General features: G+C 41.3%; 1 protein-coding gene across 4 annotated transcripts in view; it reads right to left on the bottom strand.

Annotated features, from left to right (window-relative positions):
* WWC3 (WWC family member 3) overlaps window positions 1-22891 on the bottom strand; it is a 253016-nt gene that overhangs the window by 143917 nt on the left and 86208 nt on the right. The window lies entirely within an intron of this gene.

Raw genomic sequence — 22891 nt, 5'->3', positions numbered from 1 at the left:
AGCTGCCAAAATGGAATAAAACCCGTGCACCAGACTGATCAAAGGAAAAAGTCCTTCTGCTTCCAATTGGGGATTATTCATTAAACTGTGATCGTACCAATCAGGTCACTTCCATGGAAGTCAATACGAGTTTCCATGAAATATTGTACCCAAATCGGCACTATCACGGATCAATGGATAGCCCGCATCGTCTCAATTGTGTCCCAGTTACGCAGCCAGATTTTGATAACTAGTCCCCGATTAGTCCCATTAAAATTATTTTCAAAAATAGGGTAAAAAATGAAATACAGATATGGCCACTTGGCATGAAGTTGTATCGTCTCCATCAATGGTATCACGCCATGCTCTTTAAAGGTGCAGTCCCCGGAACTGAACCCCTTTCATGTCAGCTTTGGGGACCCCCTTTTTCTGAGATATTTACTGGATAAGGTGTTGCTGGTACTTCCGCAAATTTTAATCCCCCCACATCATGCGGGCGAATTACACAGTTCGGCTCCGGGGAACCGCCCCCCAGCTTGCCTTCTATGTAAAATAATTAAGAAGTGGGACTGCCCCTTTAATAGTATGTATGTGTATCATCAATAAGCGTCAGTATTCATATTAAAATTTAGGGCACTATGATACCTTTCATTTTATTTCTTGTGCACCTTTCCAAGTAATCTAAAACATTGTTAATTATTACAAGACTAGAAAGTACCCAGTGTTGCTTGGGAATTCTAAGAAACCCCAAAAATACTGTAACTTATAAATGGATAATTGCTTTTTTTAGATCCATAATGAAAAATATTATGTGTTTTTGGATGAGCAAGCGAGCATAGCAAGTGAAGTGAAAACTTCTACAAGACTTTGTGAGACTTCTACTAGACTGGTTGAGTGTTTGTGGTTTTGCTCATGTGTTCTTTCTCCAGGGACCAAAAGCCTTTATCAATTCTGATTATATTTTGTGGGTACTTATCTGCCATCCTATCTTAGGTTTGCCAGAAGTTTCAACTGAATCAGTGCAGCCTCCATCTTAGAATTCATTTTCTTTTTAAGTGATAACAAAAAAAGAAAATCATCGACCAGATTTTTTATACAAAACATCAAAAAAAATTATTATTTTGCAACTTGTACTACATTTTCAGACAATTTGCTTGACCCATTTCAGAGAAATTAAAAATCAAAATGAAAATTAATTTGGTAACCACGGTAACTAACAACACTGTACATTCTAATAGGTAAATCAATGTATATGTACATTCATGATCAGACTCCATGAATAGTTTTTTGGTATATGTATATACTTATACAGTTTCAACTTAGGCCATTTTAATTCCCCCTTTAAAAAATAAAAAATGTCAATTATTTTTCTTTCTCTCTATAATATGATCTGTCTATACTGGTTGGTATATATATATATTACTGGTTGGTATATGGTATACTGGTATATATATATATATATATATATATATATATATAAAAAGCAGAAAATAGCGTGTTAGTCCAGTTGCGATAGTGCAGAATAAATTAGTTCTTCAGTATTCGGTGATACCTTTTTTATTTGGACTAACAATTTATGTCATAGGACAAGCTTTCGAGAGTTCTCCTCTCTTCTTCAGGTCAAGCAATACTGATATACAAAGGAATCTATGGCTAAAACAGTGTGGAGAGAGGGAAAAAAACAAACAAAAAAAACAGATATTTACTGTAGATAAGGTAGGGTGTTAAAGCTGCAGTTCAGTCAATATCCTGCATGTTTGTTTTTTTTAATAAATCAGTTCTGTAGTAAGAAAAAATACTTTTAGCATTTTCTGTTTTTAAAAAAACAACTTTGAAAGACCAATTTTCTTGTATTCTATTTTAACAGCCATTTGCTAAGGCACTGCCCCTTCTTGTCCTGTCACAAGCTCTGGCACACCCCTGCCCTCCCTCTAGCACTTGTCAATGCAGCAGTGGTCATGAATATTCATGAGCTTCCACTGCCAGTCAAGCAGATTATAAACAAATGCCAGCTTTTAATATGTCACCAAATTTCGACCTATCAATACATGGAAAACAAATTGAGCTGCAGCTATACTGTTCTTTAGCTAATTAGAGATTGCACACATAAAACTATTGAAGTAAAAAAAAAATGTAAAAAAAAAAAAAAAAAAAAGACTGAACTGCAGCTTTAAGTGTTTGAAGCCAGGGGACAGTGTCAAAGAAAGGTGGGGAGAGGAAGGGATGCTGGGGGGGGGGGGGGAGAGAAAGTGTGGATAAGAGTGGAGGCAAGCAAGATAATTACAGACAATTTTGGTAGGGTGTGAGAAAACCCATGTCCACATTAAGTCCTTTGGTTTTGGTGTCAAAGAGTCTTATCATTCTGAGTTCAAATGTTTTCCGTTCTTGGGTGCTTTTAAACATTCCATTGAGGATTTTGATTTTTAGATCATTTATGGAATGATCTGGTTGTGAGAAGTGATGTCCCACAGGTGAGCAGTATCTTCCTTCTTCGTGATGGAGTATAGAGTTTCTGTGCTACTAGTATTACTTTGTAATGCAAATTACAAAACTACAAGGAAGAATGAATATGCACAGACACTCTATACTCCATCACGAAGAAGGAAGATACTGCTCACCTGTGGGACATCACTTCTCACAACCAGATCATTCCATAAATGATGTAAAAATCCTCAATGGAATGTTTAAAAGCACCCAAGAACAGAAAACATTTGAACTCAGAATGATAAGACTCTTTGACACCAAAACCAAAGGACTTAATGTGGACATGGGTTTTCTCACACCCTACCAAAATTGTCTGTAATTATCCTGCTTGCCTCCACTCTTATCCACACTTTCTCTCCCCCCCCCCAGCATCCCTTCCCCTCCCTACCTTTCTTTGACACTGTCCCCTGGCTTCAAACACTTAACACCCTACCTTATCTACAGTAAATATCTGTTGTTTTTTTTTTCCCTCTCTCCACACTGTTTTAGCCATAGATTCCTTTGTATATCAGTATTGCTTGACCTGAAGAAGAGAGGAGAACTCTCGAAAGCTTGTCCTATGACATAAATTGTTAGTCCAAATAAAAAAGGTATCACCGAATACTGAAGAACTTATATATATATATATACCAACCAGTATAGACATATATATAAAGCAACTGCAAATATTCCTGTATATTCATTTGCATGTCTTAGACAGGTCTGCAACCCTGTCTTTCACCATTATCACCCAGCACACAGCACTTCCACTGCAGCAAGGGATTCTGGGAAATGACATGCAAATGAGCACACAGTGCCACCTTTTATCTTAAGCTCACATTACATGAGCAACCCTTAGCCAATGCATGCTGCTTTAGACACAGCTTTTAAGCAAGAGCTTGGGAGATGCAAAGCCAGTAAACCCACCCACAGACATGTTTCAACCTTGATGGGTATCATCAGTGTGAGGTTGGTTGCTGGCATTTGCTATATATATATATATATATATATATATATATATATATATATATATATATATATATATATATATATATATTAGACATGTGAATCTACTGACAAGTGATATTCTTTATTGGCTATATGCTAACAGTGGAGGTTTTTTGTCGCCTTTTTCACCCACCATATCTTAAAATGTGTATGGTAAACCTACCCAGCCTTGAAATTTTACTTACATTAACTGCTAGAGACATAATCCTGTTTCTACATGCCAAGTATGTTTATTAATTTGGAGTCCGAAGCTCCTACACCCAAAACACAACTGATCAGACTTCTTATTTCCTTTTAGTACTTTGCTGTTTTCATTTACTAATAAATTAAACCGCAGTGGGTGGTTAAAAAAATCACATCAACAAGAAAATGTAATGATCCACTAAGATGTTACGTGCATTATGCCTTCGTTATTTCAAGTATGTGTATGTACCAACATGAATATTTCATTAAGTATAATGATGCAGGCTGTTGCTCTTTAAAACAGGTAAAACCAGACTGATCTCCTTTGTACCCCCACTGCCATGATTTCATTAGGATGGTATGTGGTTTTGTCAGTTACTCTTCTTCGTGTCATTAAGAGCAGTTCAGAGTAGGAAACAAAAAAACAAGCGACATTCCACTGCTTTCGACATGCATGAGAGAGGTATTCATATATATTTTGGAGATCGAACACATTTCACCGGTAAAAACTTTTCTTAGCCTTCCCTCGAGGTTCATTTATTGTTTTTTTTTGTTGTTATTTTTTTTATTATTATTACAGAATTGCTGCAGAGGGTCTCCGTAGCTGAACTGTGTTAATTGCAACTGAGACCCTGAGATACATACCTCCATAGGGGGTGCTAGAATCTGCAGCCAGGGAATTGTGTGCCTAATATAATGGCGGGGTTTACATGCCCATGTCACACGGGCCAATAGGAAGCTGTGATGTCATCTGGTGCGACTTCCGATTGGCCCGCGTAACCACGACATTAAAACTCCACAGAGATACCTGCGTCCCCTACCGAGGTAAGTATCTCTGTAAGCAGGGGCTGAAATTAACACAGCTCAGCTTCGGAGACACCCTGCTTCAATTAAAAATGGAAATAAATAAATGAAACCCGCATTGCTGCTTTAAGATGAAACAAGGTCAGTTATGGGAAGTTGAAAAAAATAAACCAGCAGAGACTTTACGGAACATTTTACATGCAATACTGTAGAGGCTGATCACGTTTTGGGTGAAAAGTTAAAAGGTTAAGGAATGTGCATATAACTTTGTAAATTATTTGCAGATTTCCTTTGGTTGATGTAGCCAGTCCCCAAAGCAAAAAGCCCCTATGGAGGGAAATGTGATATGCAGAAATATCCCAAAACATTTTTTTTTCCGTAGTGGTTTCCACTGTGTGAAACACACAAAGTTCAGTGTGGTTTTCACAGTAAAATAATATGGTGCGGCCATGTCATTCTGTTTGTATCATTTTTATCACTCTGTTTCGTCATTGTACCGAGCTGTGGAATATGTTGTCGCTTCACACATAAATGTTAATAATAATATGTACTGCAGGCTAACAAAGTTACATAATCAGGGTTGGACCTCAGCAAGATTTCTCCTAAGAGCCTATACATTACGTAGGAAAAAGCTTGCTTTGATGCACTGCACTATTTTCTTCTAGTCACACATGGGAGCTTATGAAACAATTTGGAGGAGTCTGTTATCCAGGGAGGTTTTACCTCCTCACTCAGACCTGGTAGTTACAAGCGAGAAACAACAATGTACAGAAAGGCAGAATACATTCCAGATGTGAGTCCTAGGATACCTCTTTAATTCGCCCTGCTGATACAGCAAGGATAGAGCGCCCAGTTTGCATATACTGTATTTCACAGGGGTTCTGGTTAGTGACATGTAAATTATCCCCAAATGAAATACTTCAAATCATGTATTAGACATGTCACAGGTTTTCTTTTAAATCCCTCCTAGGGCCAAAGTGAACTTGCTTAAAGGAGAAATCCAAGCAGCATTTTTTTCACATGGGTTTGAAACAGGTGGGTCTCCGGAGCTGAACCCCATTCATTTCAGCTCTGGTCACCCTCTGCTTTCCGAGATACTTATCTCCGATGGGGGTGCCGTTATCTCAGCAAAAGCTCCGTCATCCCGTGGGCCAATAGGAAGCCGCACCGGATGACATCATGGCTTCCTATTGGCCCGCAGGACATGAGAGCTATGAAAATCCACCTTAGAGAAGGAGTGGCTCAGTAAATAAATATATGAAAAGTACAACGAAGGATGGGCTGGACTGCAAAAACTCTGATGTAAAGCACTCCACAACTCACCGGGATAGCATAAAAATAAAAAAAGTTTATTAAACTACATCATCATACTGCCACTTGGTGTAAAAAAGAATAGACGCTTAGTTCCTTGAATTCTGTTCGATTTAAGATGGTATAATCTATCATTGTAATGTTTGCATCTAACATCTAACTGAAAACACATTGCTGAAATATTGTATTTTATAGATAGATCTGCGTCGTTAAACACATTGTGCTGATTCCATAAGCAAATAAGGACCAACAAATGTAATGCAAAATAGTTCAACTTGATCAGAAAAATATGCATAGCAAATAATACTGCTAGTAGGAAAATATATACTATTAGTATTGAACGACCTGTTATATAGAATAGAGCAATCAGAGAACTCACAGGATAATAGAAATGAACAGCAGCTGTCATCTCGTTCTAAATATTCATCAGGGTTAGTGAGAATGATATGAATACCGAACGAGACCCATGTTATTGAGTATCGTATTAGATTCACGAGTATTAAATAGAAGTAGTGATCTGTATGTAAAAAATCACATACATTGAATGACAGCAAATGTATCATAATAATTCTATGAGTATTCAATTGCCCTATATAACCTGTCTGCCGTATTTAGAATCAAACTACACTCTATTTAGTCTACCAAACGACCACAGTTAAACAATATATTTTTAGATGGTAATATTACAAACCAAAGTGTTGATTGATATCTCTTCCTCATAATAAAAAAAAAAAAATACAGAGTAACAGATACACTCCCAGAGCTCAAATTAGTATATCATACAATAATGTCAAAGAACACAGAAAACAGAGTAGATCTACTCAGATGTGTTGAACTATGGTAATAGAAAAAGGTAAATTACCTCTCTAAATCCACGTCAAAGGAGTGAGACAAAGTAGAAACACTGAATAATATAACAGCATTTAATCAAGAAAATATTTTAAATCCCATTCTGTATTGAGTCCTTTAGGAATTAAAGTATCTAGGACGAAAATCCAATGGGCATCTCTTTTATAAAGGGTGTTGACTCTGTCACCTGCTCTGGTGTGGATCTTAACATGATCAATAGCAATAGATCTGAAATTTTGTACTGGCCCAGACTGACATTCGGAAAAGTGTTTTGAAACTGGATGGGTTTCATCCCTTTTCAGAATCTGTCTTAAGTGTTCCATCGTACGTAGTTTGAACATTCTGGCTGTTAAACCGACATATCTTTTCTTGCATCCACATACAGGTAAACCCCGTTATAGCGCGACCCGTTATAACGCGAATCGGTTATAACGCGGTTTTCACGTGGCTCCCGTTTAAAAAAAAAAATCTTAAATTTTTATTTTTTTTTACATTTTTTGCACACTGCACACACTGCACACACTGCACACACTGCACACACTGCACACACTGCACACACTGCACACACTGCACACACTCACTGCACACACACTCACTGCTCACACACACTCACTGCACACACTCACTGCACACACACTCACTGCATACACACTCACTGCACACACACACACTGCACCACTGCACACACTCACAGGACACTACATACTTACAGGACACTATACACACTGACTGCACACTGCACACACTGACTGCACACACACACTGCACACACTCACAGGACACTGCACACTGCACACACTCACAGGACACTGCACACTGCACACACTCACAAGACACTGCACACACACTCACAGGACACTGCACACACACTAACAGGACACTGCACACTGCACACACATTCACAGGACACTGCACACTGCACACACACTCACAGGACACTGCACAGCACACACACTCACAGGACACTGCACAGCACACACACTCACAGGACACTGCACAGCACACACACTTACAGGACACTGCACAGCACACACACTCACAGGACACTGCACAGGACACACACTCACAGGACACTGCACAGCACACACACGCACTCTCTCCCTCTCCCCCTAACCCCCCTCCCCCCCCCCACACACACACAGGATAGAATGTCTGTGGTGTAGAGCAGGAGAAGCTATCAGGAACACAGACACACAGACACACAGACACACAGACACACAGACACACAGACACACAGACACACAGTCACACAGACACACAGCTCTCTTCCTAGACAGGGCAGGCTCCCCCGGCGTCCCTGAAAAGTTTGCGAGTGAGAGCAGGAGAAGCTGCTGTGCAGGTGATCAGTGGACATGTGAGTAAAATTGCCATGGAGAGGAGACTGCAGCCCTGAGCCTCGCAGTCTCCAAGCACTGCCTGCAGCTCTCTGACTGCTGGGGAGGAGGGAGGAGGGGGGAGGGAGGAGTAGCACAGTGCGATGATGCGATCCCAGCTCTCCCCCCTCTGTAGACACGGAACCCCGGGCGCGGCGGCCATTTTAAAATTTGTTTAATTAATTCATTTAATTAACGCGACCCCGTTTGTAGCACGGTCGGACGGGTGGCCCCCGAGGACCGCGCTATAACGGGGCTTACCTGTATTAGCACATAGACAACAAATTTGGTGTTACAATTGGTGAAAGATACAACATCAAAGGGCTTTGTTGCCTGAAACGCGTAGGTGCTGTTTAGAGGCCCACATGTCTGTGTTTGTATCCTCTATTAAATATTTTTTTTCATTACTTTGGGTAAACATTTTCTCTGCCTAAATACTTTTTTCAATGGAGGAGTAGTGCTCTGCTTTTTTTCTTCTTTTTACCTGCTATCAACAACAAGCGGACGCACGCTGGTACCCCAGGACAAGCAGAATCTGGTTTCAAGAGAAGTGCAACTACATGTGAGTCTTTCATGTTTATTGCTGAGGTACAGACATACCCCACATTAACGTACGCAATGGGACTGTAGTATGTATGTAAAGCGAAAATGTACTTAAAGTGAAGCACTACCTTTTCCCCACTTATTAATGCATGTACTGTTCTGCAATCGTCATATACGTGCATAACTGATGTAAATAACGCATTTGTAACAGGCTCTATAGTCTCCCCGCTTGCGCACAGCTTCGGTACAGGTAGGGAGCCGGTATTGCTGTTCAGGGCGTGATGACAGGCGCATGCGTGAGCTGCCGTTTGCCTATTGGGCGATATGTACTTACTCGCGAGTGTACTTAAAGTGAGTGTACTTAAAGCGGGGTATGCCTGTATATAATAGTCTGGACACCAGGGTGTGTTGAATCCTTACCGCAGTGCAGAGAAGGATTTGTTCCAGTTAGTACATTCAGTATTGAAGACTCCAGTGCACAACATTTAGTTACTGTAAGGGTTCACCATTGAAGATTGCACTTACATTCATGCTATCTAGCAAGAATTGCTCTGTGTTTTGAGCATCACACAAGTATGTGTTTTTTCTAAGTCACTTTATCTACCTGAGCCTCTGGCACTAAAATCATAGATTGTAGACTCATCGGGCAGGGGCTGTGTCTGTAATAATCCTATGTGCTGCGTGCCTCGCACTATTCTGTAATTGTGAAGTGCTTTGAGTTCCATTGGGAGAAAAGAGCTATATGAAATTAAGTTATTATTATTATTATTAATAATATTATTATTATTACATAAACCCAGCTAGCGAGCGGGAGCAGCTGCCAGAGCTGAAATGAATGGATGAAGGAGTGGCCGCTTGGATTGCCGCTTTATGGGGTCTCGTCTGACTAATTGATACTTTTTTTAAATGTTACCATAATATGATAGATACAAGTATTTTCATTTATTTTTTTAAAGTTAGACTTGGGAGGGGGTTTAATTACCTCTGGAAGCTCCATTTTGTGTTATCTCACTGTGTGATCAGCAAGAGCTTGTACAGCCAAAGACCTCCTCCCCGCCTCCCCTTATCTTTATTGACTCTCTGATAAGGACAGGGGGGGGGATAAGTGTAAAGAAAACACCCATATGACAAATCCTAACCAAATTATAGGATCCCTAAGAACCTAACTAGCCGACCCTGTGGGATTTCTCCTTTAAATTAATTTCTCTTCTGTGATAAATATCTTAGTTTGTCTTTGTTCAGACAGCATACAAATCTACACAGTTTACATTTGAAAACAGAAGGTACAGTACCCATATCCATGAAAAGAATGACATTACTGCATGTCATGTGTACAATAATTTCAAAGGTAGAAAATAGATGTTGATATTTATTAGGGAAAGTGACTGCTGGTTTTAGTAACATAAACGCATTGCCATTACTCAAATAATGTCTAGACATGAGTTCCTGGATTCCATTCACAAGATTTTTTTTTTATTTTCACCGAAACGGTAGAGAAACATACTTGATTAATATAAATATTAGAGGCAAACACATTGATATTTTCAAACCTATATCCTGTGCTCACACTGCTTTTACCACTTTCTGACAAGTTATATTCATGTAGAAATATTACTCTATAACCTTACACCTGTTTTTTTTCCCCAGCAGTTCTTGAATGGCTGAAATCCTAAGGCTGTGTGGACACCTCACAATCTGCTTTCTGAATTTAATGCAATATCATTATTATTAAAATGATCTTTAATACAGATGAAATTATATTCAATGTATACTCTTAACTTTACAACAAAAAAAAAGTGACCTTATAGTTACTTGAGCATACAATGTATGCAGCACCATATAGTTTCAAGGCTCCTCAGAGTGAAACGCACATTGAGCTGTATTGTCTATGAGCATGATCTAGGGGCACACAGAAAGGCAAAAATTTTTTAACCAGATATCAATGAACTAATGCAGGCAGGTTTGCCACAGAGATCACACAGTCACAGACACAGAACAGTGCACACTCACACAGAAATCATTTAGTTAATCTATCTCTTTCTCTCACCTCTTTGAATTAAATAGTAATAGCTGTGTATGGATGTTTGATTCTTCATTAGAGATAGTCGATTTTTTGGACAAATTTGGATCCACAGCGGATTGGTCGGTTCCATTGGTCAGCGGATTTCAGCTGATCAATTTCAAAAAGGGCGATTCGCATTTTGCGGATATTTTTATTATTATACTAATAATAGTTTGTTCTTCTATAGCACTGCTAGTTTTACATAGCGCTTTACAGAGACATTTTGCAGACACAGTCTGTAGAGCTCACAATCTATGTTTTTGGTGCCTGAGGCACAAGGAGATAAAGTGACTTGCCCAAGGTCACAAGGAGCCAACACCGGGAATTAAACCAGGTTCCCCTGCTTCAAACTCAGGGCTTGTCAGTGTCGTCACTGAGCCGCTCCTTCTCTTATTACCAATACACTCCGTGGATTCCGCAAACGATTTGATGGAAGGTACCAGCATTCCTCGCCATCCTTCAGTGGATTCAGTGGTGGAGCACATCCTGCATGACCACTGTGGAATATATTCTCCATGAAGTCTACAAAGTGATCCTTTGTTTGTGACTTCTTCTTCAAGTTGTAATGTAGTGAAACAAGTCTAGTGAGGGCCTTCTCTCTGTTGTTTGTGAGACGCTTTCTGGGTGAACGGAATGGAAGCAGAGCCACACAGCTGTTTGATTTGTCTTTAAACAGTTTTTTATTTATCATCCTCAGAAATTTTTATCTTTCATTGATGGAGCTGGTTTATCATCATCTTTTGTCGTCTAGAATGCTGAACTGTAAATACTAGGCCATCACAACACTTCTCTGATGCAAAGATATCTCTATAAGTATCAGTGATATGCCTTTGTTTCTCTTTGTGGCCAAGCCTTTCTTTCACATGGAAGAGGTTAGGACATGGTTTGAAGAGAGATGCACGACCATTCTCCAATATGTTGTTCTTAGGGCATCGACGTTGTCTGGTCTGTGCACTGCCGATGCACACTTCTCCCACTATTACCCATCACAGGTGAAGTCTTTGGGCATACAGGGTGTTATGAGCTCTACTGCACTGTTTGCGGACTTTGGGGACTCACAGGATGTCCCTGCCAAGCAGTAGTAAGATATGGGTGTCTTGTTCTAACGTAGAATGCGATCGGCTATTCCCCTAAGGTGTGGGTGATGACATTCCACATCAAGTGTGGAGATTTTGTTCCTGTCCTCAACCATCTGATTACACTCTATAAGCATAGGAAGTGGTATATTTATTCTACCATCTATTGAACACATTGTGTAGCCGTTTGCTCTCATCCCTGTTGTTTCCATCAGTTCTGAGTGTGTAGGGGGAAATGTTGTCTCGTATGTTGTATAAGTCAAAGAACTCTGATCTGACTAATGATTGGTTGCTTTGATCATCAAAGATGGCATACATATTTTGCAGGATCTCCCATCATGTCCTCCACAAACCTTGGTGCACTTGGATATGACAGTGATATGTTCTTTTCTCCTCCTCCCCACTATGCTTTGTCATGGGGGTAGGGCCTTGAGTTGGTTACGATTAAATGTCTCTGGATGTACGGTGAAGCTGCTACATGCTTGTTTCTACCACACTCTGTGCATTTGATAGCTTCTTTACAGTCTCTGAACAGGTGATTTATGGAAGCGCAGTATTTGAAGTAAACTCCAAATTCCTTGAGTAGGCTCCTGAATTCCTCTAAGGGTTTCATTCTAAACCCAATACACGTCTTAAGAGGGTGTGGTTTCTTGTGTATGGGACACTCCCTGCTTGGGACCCCTGTTTTCTTGCTATTAGCAATAAGATGATTATGATGTGTATATTTTGTAGGAGACATGTCTATCCTGTGGACCAAGATATGTGTTTTAGTATTATCGTATATTGCCATTGGTCTTTCATTCTTTAAGTAACTTGCACTACATATGCTTGATGTACCCTGGGCGAAGCTAGGATCATTTTTTCCCCCGGCTGATTCACAAATTAAAGCTGAGAAGAATGTAAAAGGAGGAAAGGCAACTTGCTTCTCCTTTTTGTATCTTGAACCTTGTGAGATCCATCTTTCTTGAAGGTTATGTGGTACATATATTTTACTCCAGGAGCGGTATCTAGAAAGTTGAGACCTGGTAGAAATGTATCAGCTTTTGCAGTCTCTAATTCCAACAGCAGATCTCCAAGCTCTCGTAACTTTAGATTCTGTTTGCCTGAGATTTTGGAAATGTTTTCAACCTCTCGAAGAGTACATCTTTAATTACCTCTAGGATGCCATAGCACTCCTCTAGTCATGTGCCATACCTTCTTGTTGTGTACTGACCTGTGTTGACCAATTCACGCTGGACCAAATACTTGGCTGTCAAGGGTTGATCAATGGCTGGAGTGGATCCCAGCGGCAGGAACAGCAGGGAGTGTGGTTGGGGTCACAATCAGAGGTCAGAGGCAGGCGGCAGATAATGTGGTCGAGGTCACAAGCAGAGGTTGGAGGCAGGCAGCAGATAGCATGGTCGAGGTCACAAGCAGAGGTCAAAGGCAGGCAGCAGATAGCATGGTCAGAGTCATGAGCAGAGGTCAGCAATGAGGAGACAGGAACAGGACAATAGCAATAGCAGCAGCACACACAAGAACCTAACACAAGTTGGAGGAACAAGTATAAAAAGGCACTGACAGAGAGGAAGGGGAAGTTTATATAGGCAGGCTAGGAGGTAGAGGAAAGGTGCCGAGGTGTCAGGTTTCACGGTCTGGAATGTTCCTTGAGAGAGTTATCAGACCACCAGCAGTCCCGGTGGAGATGCATGGGTACTGCAGGCTAGCACATGACATTACTCCCCCTTCCCAAGAGTGTTCTCCAGACGATCCTTGTCTGGATATCTCCGGTGGAAGGCTCTGACTAGTCGTGGAGTATTTACGAAGTCTTTGGGTTCCCAGAACCACTCCTCTGGGCCATAGCCCCCCCCCTCACCCTCCAGTGGACCAGGTACTGTAGTCTCCCTCGGTGTAACCTGGAGTCCAAAATTCTCTCCATAATGAATTCCTCCATTATCCACCAGGAGAGGATCAGGGAGAGGAAAGCTAAATCCAGGAAATGGATTCTCCCGGAATGGTTTCAGCAGGGAAATGTGGAAAACTGGGTGTATTTTAATGGCCTCTGGGAGTTCTAATCTAAAGGACACTGGATTATAAATGCAGAAATGCAGAATGGCCTAATGTATTTTGGTCCCAATTTAATGGTTGGAACTTTCAATCGTAAATTTGATTAGAAAAAGTGGGGGTAAGTAATCTGCGTACACTGGCGACACACTTTATTCGAGCTCGGCTAGTCCCACGAATTCGGGTATACCCGGGTGTATTGAGGTTTGTGACTGTTTTCTGCCCGAGTGCATTGGGTTATTTTCCAGGCAGGGATTGAAGCATTTTATTCCCGCTGGCTGCAATACTGCACAGTATATATATATATATACTGCATTACAATTCATGAATTTATGCCATCTGGTAGACACGCGAAGCATTGCAGCCTATTAAATCCTAATCATTATCATTTAACAGATCAGCCGCCCGTCAGCCAGGCATGAACCCAGGCTGGGAAGGCAAACGCAACGGGGCTTGTCAGAGGTGAGGAGCGGCGCATTCCAGGTATCTGCCAGGTACATACTGGGTATTTGCTCGAATAAAGTGTGTCGGTGCAGTACATCAGATACATTCTTTAAAAGCATTTCATGTTACAAGACATGTGTTAACAAACACTGGAGCCGGACTCGTCGAGGGATTGTCATCTGGTGTCCCCCAGGTGAAATTCGGAAGACGTCGCTCTCTTCACAGTAGGTGGCCCCACAGCTGGGCACGATCGATCCTCCTCGGATTAAGCGTCCCATGCAGATCCCTCTCACGAAAGTCCCTTGTGATGTTTAAGTGGGTTCTTTCCGGCACCGAAATTTCATCACTAGAACCCCAAAATCCTCCTTACGTAACCAGACAGCGTCACTGATGGTTGTGACCCAGAGGTAATTGGTAATGGAGGTAAATGATACAGCAACCGTAGGTAACAGAGTCAGTAGTCCCCATGTTCATAAGAAGTAGAAGACTCCAGCCCCAAAGGAACACTGACAATGCTTGTCGACAGTCAGTGACGTCACTGCTGAGACGCCACCAAAGTAGCAGCTAAGACAGAAAAGTACACAGAACCGTACTGCAGCTGCACGTCGGTGTTGTGGCTACAGAAGTCACGTACCGATAAGTAAATTCTGGTGGGAAAAAACAACCCTGCAAAAATATATTGAATGCAATAGAGTGCCAAGAGGCCTACGCATTCTCAAAAGTCCTACTTTCGGTAAGGAAAATGATAATTTTTTTAAAAAGTGGAATAGAATATTGGCTCAATTTTTGATGGACTTAATGTGACTAATTATTTACGAAAGTAATACATAACTTTCCATTTTAGAGAAAGACATTACAGAAGTGATAAAACTTCTTGAACCTTTGGTAATTAGCAAAGATTGTTCAGAAATTAAGTATGAAGTGAAAACAAAGTTTGATTTTGAAGAGGGAGAGATAACGAAAACAAAGCATAAAAAGTTTTTCCGCGATAGAGCGAACTATGATAACAATAAGAAATAGATTGGGCAAAAAATGGGGATAGAGGTAGAGTGGTCAGTCACGCTTATGTTCCAAATAAAGGGGACAAGGGGGGTCCCCCTTTGCCAAGACCTAGTGGTTTTGAACAGAATCATGATCGTGGGCGTGATGGACACTTTAATGGTGGAGATAGATATCAAAGAAATTATGAATACAAGAATATGATAAATTAAGGAGAGACCAGTCTTATTCCAAAAAGGATAATTATAAAAATCACAGAAATTATAAGAACAAAGTTAAATATCAGGATAAAGAACAAAACATAGAATACAGACAGCAGACAAGTCATGATAGGGTTAAGAATACTTATACACCCGCTAGAGGGGTGTTTGGACATCAATCACCTGTCCGCTCCCTTTTTTAAGAATCTGTGAATGCCAGACATGTGCCACCCAAAGAAAAAAGAGGCGAGTCAGAGAGGACAAAAATAGAGACTCCACAGGGTTTGAAAAGAAGGTTCCTACCCGAAGAGGAACGAGATGGGGGGGGGCAGAATCCAAATGCTGAGATTACTATAAAGAGCGCTAGACTCAGCAGAGAGAGGGATCTTTAACTTATCATCAATTATTCTTACTGATGATCATAAAAAGGTGCTTAATAAAGGACTGACTTTTTCGAGATCTTGTGGGCCTAATGGCTTTCAACTCTTTAAAGATCTCCACAAATGTACGCGTAATTTGACTTTGAAGAGGCACCCCATGAAAATTGAAATAGAACACACTGTACCAATTCAAAGTGTTATTAATCCAGATATTTCTGACACAATTAACACAGATGATCAGGTATGTAAACACACACCTTATAAAGCTCAATCAAAATTATATCCAGCAAATTCCAAAGGACACTATATTGATACTTTTTTCAATATGGTTAACAATGAATTCAATCAATTGGTTAGATCACATAAGACAGGGGATATTAAACATAACCTCAGCAAAAAGGAGAAACTACCTCTTAAATTCTTAAAGGATAGCCATAATCTTATTATAAGACAAGCGGACAAAGGGGAAAGTGTTGTTCTGCAAAATCGTTATGATTACGAGAAAGAAGCACACCGGCTTCTTTTTGATGTTTCTGTTTCTTTCTATAAAAAACTGAAAAATTATCCAACAAATGAATATATTGTACTCCTGAAAATATGATTAGATGATGCACTATCAAAGACCGTCATCTCTAAGACAGAATTTGCTTTCTTATATTCAGAATTTCCGAAAATTTCAATCTTCTACCATTTACCAAAAACTCATAAATCCGTCATAAACCCGCCTGGAAGGGCCAATATATCGGGCATTCAATCACTCACTTCAAATCTCCCACAGTATGTGAATGACTTTTTACAGGTATACGTAGGAACTCTTCCATCCTATTTAAAGAATTCTACTGCTGTTTTCAATTTGTTTATAGGTTTTGAATGGAAGAGTACGTATAGATGGCTAACCTGTGACGTGCATGCCCTCTATATGCACATTCCACATACTGAGGGATTGGAAGTGGTTCTGTTCTTTCTTGAAAGCGATCCTTTACTGCACCCATTAAATAGGGAGTTTATTCTTAATTAAATATATTTCTTATTAAAACACAATTACTTTCTCTCTGAATTCTTTCTCCGGGTTTGCGGAACAGCAATGGGGACGCGATTTGCCCTCAGTTTCGCGAATCTTTACATGAAGAAATGGGAACTACAAAACATTTGCACTTTTGTAAAAACATCATACTTTGGCATCGCTACATAGGCGACATTCTGTGTGTTTGGGAGGGTGATTTGGAATAAGTTGATGACTTTCTTTTAAATACAGCTAAACCCCGTTATAACGCGCCTCGTTATACCGCGATTCGGTTATAACGCGGTTTTCCCGTGGCTCCCGTTTTTTTGCACACTGCACACACTGCACACACTCACTGCACACACACTGCTCATTGCTCACACTGCCACACTGCACACACACTGCACACTGCACACACACTGCTCATTGCTCACACTGCACACACTGACACACTGCACACACACTGCACACTGCACACACACTGTACACTGCACACACACTCCTCATTGCTCAGACTGCACACACTGACACACTGCACACACACTGCACACACACTGCACACACACTGCACACACACTGCACACTGCACACACACTGCTAATTGCTCACACTGCACACACTGACACACTGCACACACACTGCACACTGCTCACACTGCCACACTGCACACACACTGCACACTGCACACACACTGCTCATTGCTCACACTGCACACACTGACACACTGCACACACACTGCACACTGCACACACACTGCTCATTGCTCACACTGCACACACTGACACACTGCACACACTGACACACTGCACACACACTGTACACTGCACACACACTCCTCATTGCTCACACTGCACACACTGACACACTGCACACACACTGCACACACACTGCACACTGCACACACACTGCTCATTGCTCATACTGCACACACTGACACACTGCACACACACTGTACACTGCACACACACTCCTCATTGCTCACACTGCACACACTGACACACTGCACACACACTGCACACACACTGCACACTGCACACACACTGCACACTGCACACACACTGCTCATTGCTCACACTGCACACACTGACACACTGCACACACACTGCACACACACTGCACACTGCACACACACTGCTCATTGCTCACACTGCACACACTGACACACTGCACACACACTGCATTCTATACAAGCTTAAACTAAAAGGAGGAGCATTAAACACTCTTTAAATATAAAAAGTTATCACAACTCACAAAAATTCCCACTTCTAAAGGACCAATTTATAGCTATATACTGTATTAATAAATAATGCACCCTTACAAATACTGTATATACTGCTCCAAGTCAGTGGAAAACCTAACTTGTGTGGGCTGGTAGGATGGCCCGGTGCAGTGCGGGGGGGCAGGTAGGTGGGTGTTAGGGCCCGGGGCGGGGGGTGGGAAGTCATTGTGCTGTGGGGGGGTGGCGGGGCCCTGCGCTGCGGCTACGGCGGGCCCTGTACTGCTGCGCGAGGGCCCTGTGCTGCGGCGGGGGGGGGGTTAGCGGTCTTCCGGAGACTGCTTACCTGTCTCCAAAGCAGCACACTTATGCAGGCACCCCTCACGTTCGCCGTGCGCATGCGCATGCACCGTGCGGCTCGTGAGGACACTTACACACACTTACAGACACTCACAGACACTCACACACACTCAGACACTTACACACACTTACAGACACTCACAGACACTTACACACACTCACAGACACTCACAGACACTTGACACTTCAGACCGTGGCGATTTTTAAATATAGTACCAGAAAGTACTGCCGTTGCGGTGGTGGCGTCGGTGGGGAGGTCGCGCGGCAGGGAGCTGAAAACTGGCGGAAACTGGTTGTATAGCGGTTTTTTTTCTATTCACGTGGTGTCAGGGGGAAGCCGGGACCGGAGGGGCATCCCCGCTCCCATCTCCTGCCCCGCGGGCTGTCCCGCGGTGACAGGGGGAAGCGGGGACCGGAGGGACATCCCCGCTCCCATCTCCTGCCCCGCGGGCTGTCCCGCGGTGAGAGGGGGAAGCGGGGACCGGAGGGACATGCCCGCTCCCATCTCCTGTCCCGCGGGATGAATCTGCGTTAAAGCGGCGGCCATTTATTTTTTTCGCGACCCCGTTAGTAACGCGGTGGTCTCGGGGTGGACCCCGAGACCCGCGTTATAACGGGGTTTAGCTGTATTAATTATAACGATAAAAACTTAAAATTTACACATGTTTCGATACCACAGTGGTAGACTTTCTACATCTAAAACTGACAGTATCAAAAGAAGGCCTAGTCAATATGAAAACCTTCTTCAAAGAAGTCGATTTAAACAACCTCTTACTGGCATCAAGCAATCACAAACACTCTTGGATTAATAACATTCCTGTAGGCCAGTTTATGAGAATAAAGAGAAATTGTAGCAAACATTAAGATTTTGAATCACAGGCCAATAAATTACTATTGAGGATTATTCAGAGAGGTTATCCCCTTAATAAATTAAATGATGACTTAACAAGAGTTAAAAATATGAACAGAAGTCTTATGCTCATACCTAAGAAAAGTAAAACATTACATTTAACTAAAGGTAAAGTGGATGTAGCATTTATTACCAACTTTAACTCTGTATATAAAAAGATTGAAGGCATTATTAAGAAGTACTGGGGGATTTTGTGCAATGATCCAGTCTTGGTTGAACATATTGCACCCACCCTGAAGTTTATCTATAGGAAAGCTAAAAATCTCAAGAGCATTCTAGTCCCTAGTGATATAGGGATTGGTTTGAATCATTCTCTCGCCTTCTGTTTTGCTCATGATTTCTGAAATATTGCACTTGATTGGGTATCTCTTCAAGTAATTAGTTGCTTATTCCACTATTCGATTTTATTTCATTTTTATTTTTTAGATCTAATATATATCTATTTTTAATTGCAGCCTTCCGTGCAAGTTGAGTCATTTTTAAATATGTTATATGTACCAAATGTTTATATATGTATTAAAGGCTATTTTTACTTATTATGTTAACAGCGGTGCTGTAACCCTCTGCACAGTGGGGAATGGCTGGGCACCACCCCGGTGTCTGACCAATCCCTGGAGACTAGTGGGTATATATCCCCCACGAGTTTTCTGTATAAGCTATTCCCTGACGAAGTAGTGTTCTAAACTATGAAACGCATAGGATTTGAGCTGTTGTCTATACGGTATGTGACTTCTGTACGACGTCTTCCGATTTTCACCTGGGGGACACCAGGTGACGACAATCCCTAGACGAGTTCGGTTCCAGTGTTTGGTAACACGTCTTGAAACATGAAATGCTTTTAAAGAATTTATCTGATGTATGCAGATTACTTACCCCCGCCCCTTTTCTAAATCAATTTTTGATACAAAATGTTACTACACTATGAGCGTTGTGCACTGTTTTTGTCTTGATTCTCTTTTAGTTTGTGTGAGGTGTTGGGCCACCTCGGTTATACAGCTGCAGACCCTCTCCTCTTGCCTTAAATAAGGTTATGTAATTTTCACTGGTACTCCTCCATATGTGTATTGTGCACATTTCGTTTTTGGGTATTTTGTGATCTGAATATCAGCCTATCACGTTTTACATTTGCACTATTTTTATGCAGGATCTAGTTTAGTAGCGCACTTATTTTTCGTTCTGCCAGCATCAGAGAATTTGAAAAATCAAGTCTGGAAAGGACCAAGGCCTGTGTTACTACAGGTATCAGCTTATCACGTTTTACCGACAAAAAGGAAAAAACCGTCAATGAGCTCACAGGACAGCTTGAGTTCCGCCGTGGGTAGCTTATGGCAGTAAGTATATGTATGTGGAGCAAAACGGAGATAAGCCCAGTAGGGAGACTAGGTGAGGGAGAGGACGGAGTGCAGACCTGCATGGATTTGACAACAACAGAACTTAATTGGTTCAAATGTAATGGCGCGGCTGCATGAATACCCTGTCCACTGAATATGGTATGGAGTAAACCTCTACTCACGATTATTACCATCCCTCGGTATCTCCTGGCTTACCTTTGCACCCGGGTGGGTGATCAGCGTCCCTCCATGGTGTATGTCTGATCGTGAAGTCACAGGGTAAGGATAAGATCAGGAAACAGTTGCTCCTCATGCAAAACTAAGACACACCAGCAAAATTGGCTAAAAAAATGTTTAATTGAACTACATAAAATGGATACTGGATCCATAGACTGAAAAAACAACCTCCTCCTTTCTGTCTGTGGATCCAGTATCCGTTTTATGTAGTTCAATTAAACATTTTTTTAGCCAATTTTGCTGGTGAGTCTTAGTTTTGCATGAGGAGCGGCTGTTTCCTGATCTTATCCTTACCCTATCACGTTTTATATTTGCACTATTTTTATCCCAGGATCTAGTCTAGTAGCGCACTTATTTTTCGTTCTGCCAGCATCAGAGAATTTGAAAAATCAAGTCTGGAGAGGACCAAGGCCTGTGTTATTATCTGTAGATTGGTTTTCGAGAAGCTTATTAATTGTTCTCAGCCCATGGATTTAGAAGTAACAGATTTTCCCAATAGATGCAATATGAGGCTGATCTTCTATATTTTTGACAATAATATCTCCAAGGATAATCACCTTCTCTTTCCTTGGGAAGGCGTTCCTCATAGCATCTGTTTGTGCTTTAGGGCCTATCAGGAGCCGTTCAGATTTAGAGGCATTAATTTGTAGCCAATTCAATGCCATCTAATTAACGATGTCACTAAGGCAATTATTCAGACCATTCACCATGATGATAGGATCGCTGGAGATGTCTGACATCAACTGGATATCATCCGTGTACTGCTGTAACTGAATTTGTTTTCGACAAATAATGTCCTCTAGAGGTTTCATATAGACTGAATAGAGCCCCGAGTGCAGAACAAGTATATATATTCTTTTGGACAATCACTTACCATTGTTAAATTACTCAGTCATTTTCTGTTCTGGAAATATTGCTAAAAAGCATTTTTTTTCAGGACAGGATTTTCTAAAACCTAACAAAATCACTTTGACTTTAAAATCACTGTCACATTCCTACCTCAATGCGGTATGAACCCTTAACCTTGACAGGGCTTTTATGACGTACAGTACCTGTTAAATCATGGTCCCCTGGGACCTCAGGGACCCTATAGACGTACCAGGTTCTTAATGTCACAAATGCTCGTCTTCTAGATGATTGTTGGTTTGGTTGGACCGATGTAAACTGAAGTTAAGCCATCTCCACTTCTATTTCCATTAGCCAGGGGACGGAGGTGGTCATGTGATCTCTGAAGTAAACACATGACCAGAAATGCAGGGAGCAAAATATCAACATTATATGAGTTAAACTCATATCAGTTTCTGTGGGGGAGAGGTTGGGGTTGCTTCCTTAAAACCCCATCACAATATACAGTAAATACTTACATCCGGCCGTGCCGGGGACAGTTGCTACTAAACCCTGCATGCCGGCAGCCACCTGGCAGCAGAAGTTCTCCTTTGTTTTTTATCTACTTCATGTGAAATAATTTTTTGAATGTGCTAAGTTTTATTGTAAATGTCATATTCCAACAGGCTTTGCGGAGCAGCCTGGGGCAGCCGTGGAATGAAGTAGCGATTAAGCCATCGCTACATCTGCATCCGGTGCTCCTATACTCACCTCTACGCAAAGCACTTTTGAATTTGCCAGCCTTCTGCTTGAGGCAGCAAATTGCTGTAAGAGAGAAGGTAACATAGGAACCAGGCAGAGGGAGTGACACTGAACTTAAACCCAGAGCAGCTAGGTGCCAGTAACGTGTCTCTGTGGCTCTTGTCCTGCCTTCTCAGCATAAAAAGTCAACAAACGCCAAAAAGGATTTTTTTTTTTTTTTAAATATAGACATTTCTCACAATCAAAACATTTACAAGAATATTTCCCAATGAAGTAATCAATATGTATGTATATCTTTATTTATATAGCGCCATCCATGTACATAGCAGTAATACACGTGACATAATAATATAACACATTATGGGAATAAGCTCTTGAGATAAAAGTACAATTAGGAAAAAAAGATTCCCTGCCCAGAAGAGTTTATAATCTAAGTGGTAGGTAGGAAGAACGTATAGACAGTAGGTAGGTGTTCTGGTAAGTGCATCTGCAAGGGGTCACGGTCGATGTATGAGGTGTATAGTATCAGC

The sequence above is a fragment of the Ascaphus truei genome, chromosome 3 (assembly GCF_040206685.1).
Source record: "Ascaphus truei isolate aAscTru1 chromosome 3, aAscTru1.hap1, whole genome shotgun sequence".
Classification (NCBI taxonomy): Eukaryota; Metazoa; Chordata; class Amphibia; order Anura; family Ascaphidae; genus Ascaphus; species Ascaphus truei.
The sequence above is the reverse complement of the archived record's forward strand: the minus strand, read 5'-3'. Positions and strand labels throughout refer to the sequence as shown.